Here is a 9,841-nt window from a genome sequence, read left to right as displayed (position 1 = left end):
AACAACACAAATCCTCATATGTCAAACAACGACGGCTAGCGCCTAATAATAGACTGAGCCCAAGACAAAGAGCAGGTGACAAATTAATCGAAAGCAAGACTTGATTACAGATTTACAGTTCAATACCTGATAGCCTGCAACTCACTGGATAGTCAAATTTAGGCTTGCCACCCTTATAAGGCTTCTTCACCTGTTGTCAAGTACAATAATGTCAAGCTTCCATGGAGGAATATCAATGTTGATAAATATGGAATAGATGAAGAAAAAAACATACAGATCAAGAAAATAGCATGACCCTTGAGAAGGAAGAAATGTACAATCCTCTGCTGTTGCCTTGTTACGCAAATATGAGTAAATAAATAACATAAAAGAAGGAAACCGGGCAGAAGTTTATTATGATGTAGTACACAAAGAACAAAGAGTTCATGCCAAACGCTCATGGTACATGAAACGAATTCAAACCAGTAAACACACATCAATTGAAACATTTGAACACTCATGCAAACAAATTAAACGAAGGATGCCTAAACATCAGCGTTGATGCAGTTCCATTTGTCTACTTGTTTTCCCAGTTAAAGGTGATCCAAGACAGTTGGCTATCACGTGTTTTCATGGTTAGGAACGTCCTACGGTTGAGTTTCTTCCTGCATAGGTACGTGGCTCTCAGGAACTCCTCGGTCCCCTCTGGAAAACCATCTTGTTCTAAAATCTGACGCACTTGGTCCATCTCCTGTTCCTCCTGGCTGAGTTGTTGACCACCCGATGCCATCTCTTTCACGGTGTCTGATATGTCTCTCACGCAGTCCTCCAAGCTAGCACTCTTCTTTTTCTATAGGTTGTCCACCACATGGTCCCTAGTGCGCCTTTTGGACGATTGGCCAACACTAGATCCAACTACGAACTCCTGTGACATAGCTACAGGAGTGGCTTCGGTCATCCGTGGCGGTGTCCTCTCACGGTGCCCATCGGCACTGAGCATTGTGCCCCTATCTCTGGTTTGGTGCCCGTACAGAGTGGTCAGTTCGTCAAGGAACTCTAGTGGAGCCCTAGGATCCACACCTTCCTCAGTACGGTCCTGCAGGTGAACAAGATAGTTATTTGAACAGTACATGTCATTGCACGAGTAGACCCAAAGAATAGATGAAAGGAGTTACCTCTTCCTCTTCTTGGAACAAGCTGGGATCAGTTGTGACAGCTCCAGTTTGGGGGTCACGGCTGAGGTCTGTATGGGTGATACGGTCGCGCCAGGCGAAGTAGTGTCGCCGCATGGCCGATAGCTTGTTCTGCAGCTTCTTATTGGCCAACTGAAGGCCAGTTTGTGAGGCAAATCCGTGGTACACATTTCTCCATCCTAGTTTAGTTAAGCCAAACTGGTTGAAGTTCATTTTGTTCTTCTCAGCAATGCAAAGGTCCATGAGAATTTTCGTCTCCTCATAGCCCCAATGGGCTCGGTCGCTGGACGTCTCTCCATGAGTCCTCGACATCTGTACCCAGGTGCAGTTACTATGGTGTTGTACTTATGCTAGATGTATGTGGGGCTACAGTAAAGAAATGGGCATGATGCACGAACCATATAGGCAACATAAGTAAGGATATGTGCAGGTTTTTGTTGAGTCCAGTGACCTAATTTTTGGATACAAAGATCTCTCTTGAATAATATTTTGTTGTTTATACAATTCATTTAACAGGGAATGGGATTTATAGCTGGGCTGCTGCTTCTTTATATGAGTGAGGAGGATGCATTCTGGTTTTTAAGTAGCATTGCTGAAGGGAGCTGTCCATGCACCAATGGAAGGCTTGTATTAGGTAGTCGTTATTATGTTGCGATTACATTTGGATTTCTAGTTGTTATAATTTGAGGGCTTCATAATGCTTGTTTGAGAAATTAGGTATGGAGCTCATGCCAAAATTGGGACAACACTTTGTTGAAGAAATGATGAACCCAAGCATGTATGCCAACCAATGGTTTATCACAGTTTTCACATATTCCTTCCCATTTTATCTAACTCTTAGAGTTTGGATGTGTTTCGTTATGAGGTTAGAATCTTATCCTGCCATATGTGTATTTCATGTTCAGATTGCATCTTGGTTTATTTGACTTTTGTCTAGGCAGTATTGCTTCATAAATAGTATACTCTCTTATATCTGTACAACTCCTTTCATTAGGAAACCCCACTGGTTTACATAAAGAGTTTTGACTTAAGATATACTACCTCTGTGCACGAAACATACATGCAAGATGTATGTGGGGATACAGTAAAGAAATGGGCATGATGCACAAAACATACAGGCAAGATAAGTAAGGAATAAACTAGAGTACACTTGCCTTTTCAAGCAACTTCACGCGTTTGGAACGCTGGTAGTAATGCCTGGCTTCAGGTGGCGAGCACGACGAAGAGGAGGACTGTGCCAGTGTGGACACCGTTGCACAGGAGCCATTTAAAACTTGAAGAAACCACTGAGAGGGGATCCGTGGAGGCCGAAGGCAATGGCGACGAGCTGCAAGGCGGAGCCGTTGGCGCCGATGGCGAACACCCGGATCTGCCCATGAGGCGATCAGAACCGGGCAAGGGGAAGAAGGCAGGCCGGATCTAGCGGCGGAGTGTGGGGCGGGTGTGTGCCGTTGGCGGTCATGGTGGCTGGCGTCGGGATGAGAAGACGGGGCCAGAGCAACCCCAAACCCTAGGCGCGGCGCGATGGGGATGATATTGAGTGAGGGGGGATGCCGGCGTTGGATCCGTCGGCGGCGTGGGCGGGGGTGCGTCGCTGACGGCCACCGTGGCTGGCGTCGCGAGGAGAAGACGGGATGAGAGCGGCGCAGAAACCCTAGGCGTGGCGCGATGGGGAATGGAATGAGGGAGGGTGCGCACGGGTGTGGTCCTCTGCTTGTGGGTCTGCCGAACGGCTGCGGGAGCTGGCTGATTTCGGTTTCCTGTAGCCGTAGGTGCAGCCCAGCCGACATCAGCCAACCGGGGAGCACTGAACGGGTTGTTAACTAATGCTAGATATGGCCAGATACATTTAGTTTTTGTATCTGACCAAGTTGTCTGCATAAGAATAATACAAGTGATGCTAGGCCATTTATCTATATATTAGGTCCATATATAAGCTGCACTCTTTATGTAATATAAGCTTAGATATATAAATAAAACGGCTGAGCTGCAAGCCTGCAACAAAAGTCTGATCAGACTTATATTAAGATGAATGACTCATGACGTACGGCTTAGTCTGTCAAAACATGCATGATTTCCGATATGGAAAACATCAAGTAGGAAAAAACATGTATGGATATACTCATAACGGTTATTCAGATGTATATAGACAGAGAATTGTATGTATGCAAGCATATTCGTTGGTATACTGCTGACTTGACATGGAAATGTCAATAAGTATATATAGGCACGAATAAATAGATTAGCAATCACCCCATGACGACAGACCCTAGAGACAAGTGGATCGGATGTCATTTTGATAAGGAGAGCTTGAAAAAGGTGTCAGAGCACGAGCAAATTAAACAACCTACTAGCTCGAGACTAGGACGCTGCATTTATAATTCAATGAGAACAAAACAATCATCACAATCAAATTCAAATGGTTGTTATACGTGTTAGCCCACAGAATCACCGGCTCAGATGAGTTGGTAACTCACTAGTCTTGTCGAGCACCCGCTAGTGTTGTCGAGCACTCACTAGCTAAGCCGACCACGAACAAGCGTTGTCTGACCACACACACTATGGCCAGAGGTTGAAGAAGAGGAAGAACAGAGCATGCACACATAGTACAAGCACCAGCGTTGGCCGAAGCTCTATATAGGAGATGGCAAAACTGAACTCTCTTTGTTGAGTTGTAGTGGCAAACTATATATACAACTCTATCAACTAGTCCTAGTACAACTGTCTTGCTGCAACAGTGACCAAATAACACAGAAGGACTGACTTATGTGCCTGTCCCTGCATGTGGCTATAGTCTGGCAGGGGAGCTCTTCGGCGCCTACCTCTATAGCGGCTACATTACCACAGTAGGGAGCCTTTTTGGCGTCGCCTTCCCTTGTTGTGTGTTAACACAAGGAAGCAGTAGATTATCTAACAATTCTTCCCCTAATCCTACTGTTATCCCTTGTACTCCCTCCATGCCGATCATCTCCTTCAGCTCCGTGAGTCGAAGATGTCCGAGCGGCTTGGTGAGGATGTCCGTGAGTTGCTGACCTATTTCGACGAACTCAATGACAATCTGCCCTCCATCGACACAGTCCCTCAGAAAGTGAAACTTCACGTCAATGTGTTTGCTCCGATCGTGCAGAATCGGATTCTTCGCAAGAGCAATGGCGGGCTAGTTTTCCACCATCAGTGCTGGTGGGTGAGCTTCCGCACCAGTCAGCTCGCCCAACAGTCGACACAGCCACACAACTTGGCACGCTGTTGTGGCCATCGCTATGTACTCTGCCTTGCACGTAGATAGCGCCACCACCTTCTGTTTTAGTGACAACCATGAAATTGGGGTCGACCCAAGGAAGACGAGCACTCCAGAGGTGCTCTGTCATCCGTCGATGTCCCCCGCCATGTCTGCATCACTGAACATAGTGAGCTGCAGCCTACTCCCACCGATCCTAGGAAAGATGATCCCCTGATCCACCGTCCTTGATGTAGCGCAGTAGCCGCTTCACCATAGCCTAGTGATCCTCTCTGGGATCCTCCATGAAGCGACGAACGTAGCCCATGGCAAACGCAATGTCCGGCCTCGTGTGGACTAGGTAGCGCAGACCGCCGACGATGCTCCGGTAGAGTGTAGCACCCACCTTCACCGCGGTGCTGACCTTCGTCAGCTTCAGTCGCTCCTCCATCGGAGTTACGCATGGCTTGCACTCAGCCATGCCGCTCTGCTCCAATAGCTTGGAGGCATACGCGCTCTGACCGAGCGTGGGTTCCTCCTTCTCCTGTCTCGCCTCGATGCTGAGGTAGTAGGAGAGTGCGTCGAGATCGCTCATTCGAAAATGAGCTACCATCTTGCGCTTGAAGCAGTTGATGTCCTCCGTGCACGCGCCGGTGACGATCAAGTCATCCACATACACATCGACGACAAGCTCCTCCTTCCCCCATCACCGCATGTAGAGCGCGTGCTCGGTTGCGCACCGCTGGAACCCAAGCTCACCCAGCGTGGTGTCAAGCTTGGCGTTCTATGCTCGTGGGGCCTGCCACAGCCCATAGAGCACCTTGCGCAGTCGGAGCACCCTGTGCTCCTCTCCCTTGACGGTGAAACCTGGAGGTTGCCTGATGAAGACCGTCTCCGTCAGCTCACCATTGAGGAAGGCCGATTTAACGTCCAAGTGATGGACGCGCCAATCCTTTACTGCTGCCAAGGCTAGTAGCAAACGGACAAACTCCATGCGCGCTACTGGCACAAAGACTTCCTCGAAGTCTATGCCCTCGCGCTGAATAAAGCCTCGGGCGACGAGGCACGCCTTGTGCTTGACAATGGCGTCGAGCTCATCCCGCTTGACTTTGTACACCGACTTCAGGTTGATCAGATGGCATCCTGGAGGTGGATCGACGAGATACCATGTCTTATTTTCCTCGATCGCATTCATCTCCTCTAGCATCGCCCATCGCTAGTTTTCATTGTGCTCGGCCAACGCGAACGTGGATGGTTCCTCTGCGCTGATGAGCAATAGCTCTTGGTCATTAAGCACCTAACCAGCCAGTCCTAAGGGCCCTATGTCGTCGACAATGTCGTCTAGCCTGTGGAATCGCACCTCCTCACCTTCGTGGAAGGCATCCAAGAACTCAGTGATGTCACTTGGAGGTGAGGCAAACTCGATCAGTGTTGATGGAGTTCCCGGTTCTGCCAGAGTGCTCGGCACAGCACCTGGAGTGCTTGGCACCCTGGTTGCAGTACTCGACACTACTTCTAGATAGCTCGTCACTACTCCTGCAGTGCTCGGCACCACTGTAGAAGTGCCCAGCCTCAGTCTTGGAGTAGTCGGCACCACTGCAAGACCTCTTGGGTCCGCTATGGGAGTGCTCGGCACCTGTCCTGGAGTGGTTGCCACCACTACAGAACCTCCCAGCACCACTCCTGGCATGCTCAGCATCCCTCTAGGAGTGCTCAACACTCCTCCCCTGAGTGCTTGGCATCCCTCCCGAAGTGCTCAACACCTCCCCAGGAGTGCTCGGCTCTATCGCTGGAGTGCTTGGCACTCCTCCTGGAGTGCTCGGCACCTCTTCCCTAGCATCTCCACCACCGTGGATGACCAAGTGCTCGACGACGAAAGTGCTGGTGAAGCTGCCGACTTCCCCCGTGCTCGGACTGTTCTAGTCCCAAGCCGCCTTCTCGTCGAACATGACATCGCGCGAGACAAGCACCTTGTTTCGCGTGGGTCATAGAGCCGATACGCCTTGGTACCCTCTGCATAGCCTAGGAACACCATCGGTGTGCTCCTGTCCTCCAGCTTGATGAGGATCGGCTTTGTCTTCCTAACATGGCCGATGTAGTCGAATATCCAGAGGAAGGACACGCTCGGCTTGCACCCATACCAAGCTTCAAACGGCGTCTTGCCCATCAAGGCCTTGTGAAAGGATCAAGATGTCTAAAAGGGAGGGGTGAATTGGGCTAATTCTAAAATTCTTTCAAATAATTAAACCATACGGTTAGCCCACTTCACCCCTTGTGCCTAGAAAGTGCTTCTATTGTTCTACCGCACAAAAGTTTAGCAACCTATATTCCAATCCTTCTCTAGCATGGTAATTCTATGAATGTAAAGACAATAATTGAATTGCTCAAAGTAAATGCTTAAAGGATAGAGAGAAGGAGGAACACGATGATATTTTACCGAGGTATCGGAGAGTCACCACTCCCCACTAGTCCTCGTTGGAGCACCCGCGCAAGGGTGTAGCTCCCCCTTGATCCACGCAAGGATCAAGTGCTCTCTACAGGTTGATTCTTCGACACTCCATCGCGGTGAATCACCCACAACCGCTCACAACTTGAGTTGGGTCATCCACAAGCTCCGCCGGATGATCACCAAGCTCCCAATCACCACCAAGCCATCTAGGTGATGGCGATCACCAAGAGTAATAAGCACAAACTCTCACTTGACCACGACAAGCCTAATGAGAAGGGTGGATACACACTTTGCTACTCTTGGTTTCACTAATGAGGCCTCTCTCTTGGATTCTCAAATCTCAATCACCTCACTAGGACCTTGCTCTTCTTGGCACTCTCAAGGGTGTTTCTCAGCTGTTAGAATGAGCAAAAGCGATCCCTTGAGTGAATAGAGGAAGTATTTATAACCCCTCATTCAAAACAAACCATTTTATGCCACTGTGGGGTGACTAGACGCTCCGGTCAAGTTGACCAGATGCTCCGGTCAGTTCACCCGCCTCTGTGTAGTTTAAGTTGTGATCGGACACTGACCAGCATCCGGTCAGCACTGATCGGACGCATCTGGTCATGAAAACTGCCCTCTAGAACCTTACTGATGTTGACCAGACTCTGGCACCCAGCGTCCGGTCACTTTGCTGCTCAGTGTCCGGACAGTAGCCGGAACCTAGCCAGTGTCCGATCAGCACTGACCGAACACATTCGATCAGGATTCTCCCTCTCTAGGACCTTACTGGAGTTGACCGGACTCTAGCACCCAGCGTCTAGTCACATTTCACTCAGCGTCCGATCGTATCTAGATGACTTCACCTTGATCAGATGAACTGACTGAACTCCATGCCAGCGTCCGATCACACTGGAACCAGCGTCCGGTCAGCATTTGACCCTTCATTCACTTCCAACTCATAATCATATGTAAATGAAGTTCGCTTCAATTGATCTAAGGGCTACTTAGGAGCTACCTAGTGCTAGATTTGACAAGTATGCACCACACCTAACCCACTAGACTCACCTAGGTCAAGCTACCCGTCCATACCCCCCTTAATAGTATGGCCAAAGGAAAAACAAAGTCTTAAACTACTCTAAGTGTCTCTTCAACACCAAACAACACTTAGAACTAGTCCATCCTTAACCTTGTCGTCCATCCTTTGAAAACCAAAATGATTTCCATCGTAGGGGCATGACCACCATGATTGTCCAATCAATTGTCATTAGCATGATCTAACTTAATTGCATCTGCAAAACACATGTTAGTCATAGTAATCTCATATTGTCATTAATCACCGAAACTCAACTAGGGGCCTAGATGCTTTCAATCTCCCCCTTTTTGGTGATTGATGATAGTACCACCTCGAGTATGTGAAAGAGATGAGGTTTTCAACATGCTTGGTTCATATAATCTTTTGACAATAAAAACAAAGGGGTAAGGCAAGCTTATATGACCCAAGCCAACATGATGTACTCAATAGATATGAAATAAGCATGAGTACAAGAAATAAAACTCATTTGCATCGGAGTAAAATGCGGAAGCAAAGCAAATGAGCATAACCAAGTGATATGACATATAAATAATTCAAAGTAGAGAACACACATGTCACATATCACATAAATATCACGATCATGTAGATATCACTATCACATAAATATAGTTCGATGCATAAAAGTAAACACATGAATGCATAATAGTGTATCACACATAAAAAGCCAAATATAATAGATAAACTCCCCCTAAATATATCGCTCCCCCTAAGTTTAACATACTCGATCCCTCTCCCCCTTTGTCGTCAAACACCAAAACCTAAGGGTCGGTCAGCGGGGCTACAGCGGACGAGTCAGGTGCTGATGTGCGAGGAGCGAGCTAGAACTATGTGCCATCATCATCTGATCCTGAGCTCTGAGCTGTATGACCCTCTGTAGCTGGAAGCGAAGCTAAAGTGGTTTGGGTCGAATCAGGGACTAGTGCGGCCTGTGACTCTACAGGTATGACTATAGCAGGTGGCTCTGATGACGTAACTAAAGAAGGCAGCGTCTCTGTAGTCCCAATAATAGGAGCAACTATAGAAGGACCAAGGACATATAGATATGGCAGAGTAGGCTACCCTGTCAACTCACTAAAGGTAGCACTAAGGCTCCTAGAGACTGAGGTATCTGGCACAAGCAACAAGGAAGTCTGAGCCAGTGTGAAACCCATCTGAAGAGGTGTGAACTATGGGATTAGCACTAGCGAGGAAAACCACTAGGACACCTACTCTATAGGTGAAGGAAACTATGTCGCTGGTTGTCCCTGACTCTGAAGCCCACTAGGCTGTAAAGCTAGAGTCATAGAAGTGGTGGCAGGCTGGCCGATCTGAGGTGAAGGCTGTGGTGGTGGAGCCCCAATAGTAGTAACTACATGCTACATAAATCCAAGTAACTGCTACTGCATGAGAAGTTGTTGCTGATGCATGGTCTGCTGCTGCTGTTGGATTGCTAGTTGCTGTCGCTGGAACTCGTCCTGTCTAGCCTGAAATTGTGCAAATGTAGCTGTGGTCTCCTAGGCCTAGCGAGCCTGATCCTGCCTCATCCGCTCAAGAATAGCAAGTAGAGCGAGGTCTGTCTATGATGTAGGTGGAGCTGAGCTGGAGCTACCAGCCTCATGGTCATGACATCAAGGAGGCATCTGAGGGATATCTTGATAGTCGTCATCTGAACTATCACTAGGGTCGCTCTCGACCATCCCCTCCTGCTAAGCATCTAACCGCTCCTCCTCTGTAGCTGCAATGCCCCTAATAGTCTCATCCTATTGGGCTATAGTCTTTGGCACCTCTAGATGACGGCGCGGCTAGCTAGGTGTCCTCACTACACTATGGCAGAGCATCTAAGTCATGTTGTATGTAGGGAACTCTGTAGTAGCACCACTATACTCTACTAGCATCTTAGGAGGCCTCACTATAACTGCCCTATGAATCAAGAAAGTAATCTAGTG

Source organism: Miscanthus floridulus, chromosome 7, assembly GCF_019320115.1.
Source record: "Miscanthus floridulus cultivar M001 chromosome 7, ASM1932011v1, whole genome shotgun sequence".
In the NCBI taxonomy this organism is placed as follows: domain Eukaryota; kingdom Viridiplantae; phylum Streptophyta; class Magnoliopsida; order Poales; family Poaceae; genus Miscanthus; species Miscanthus floridulus.
This window is presented reverse-complemented; position numbering follows the sequence as displayed.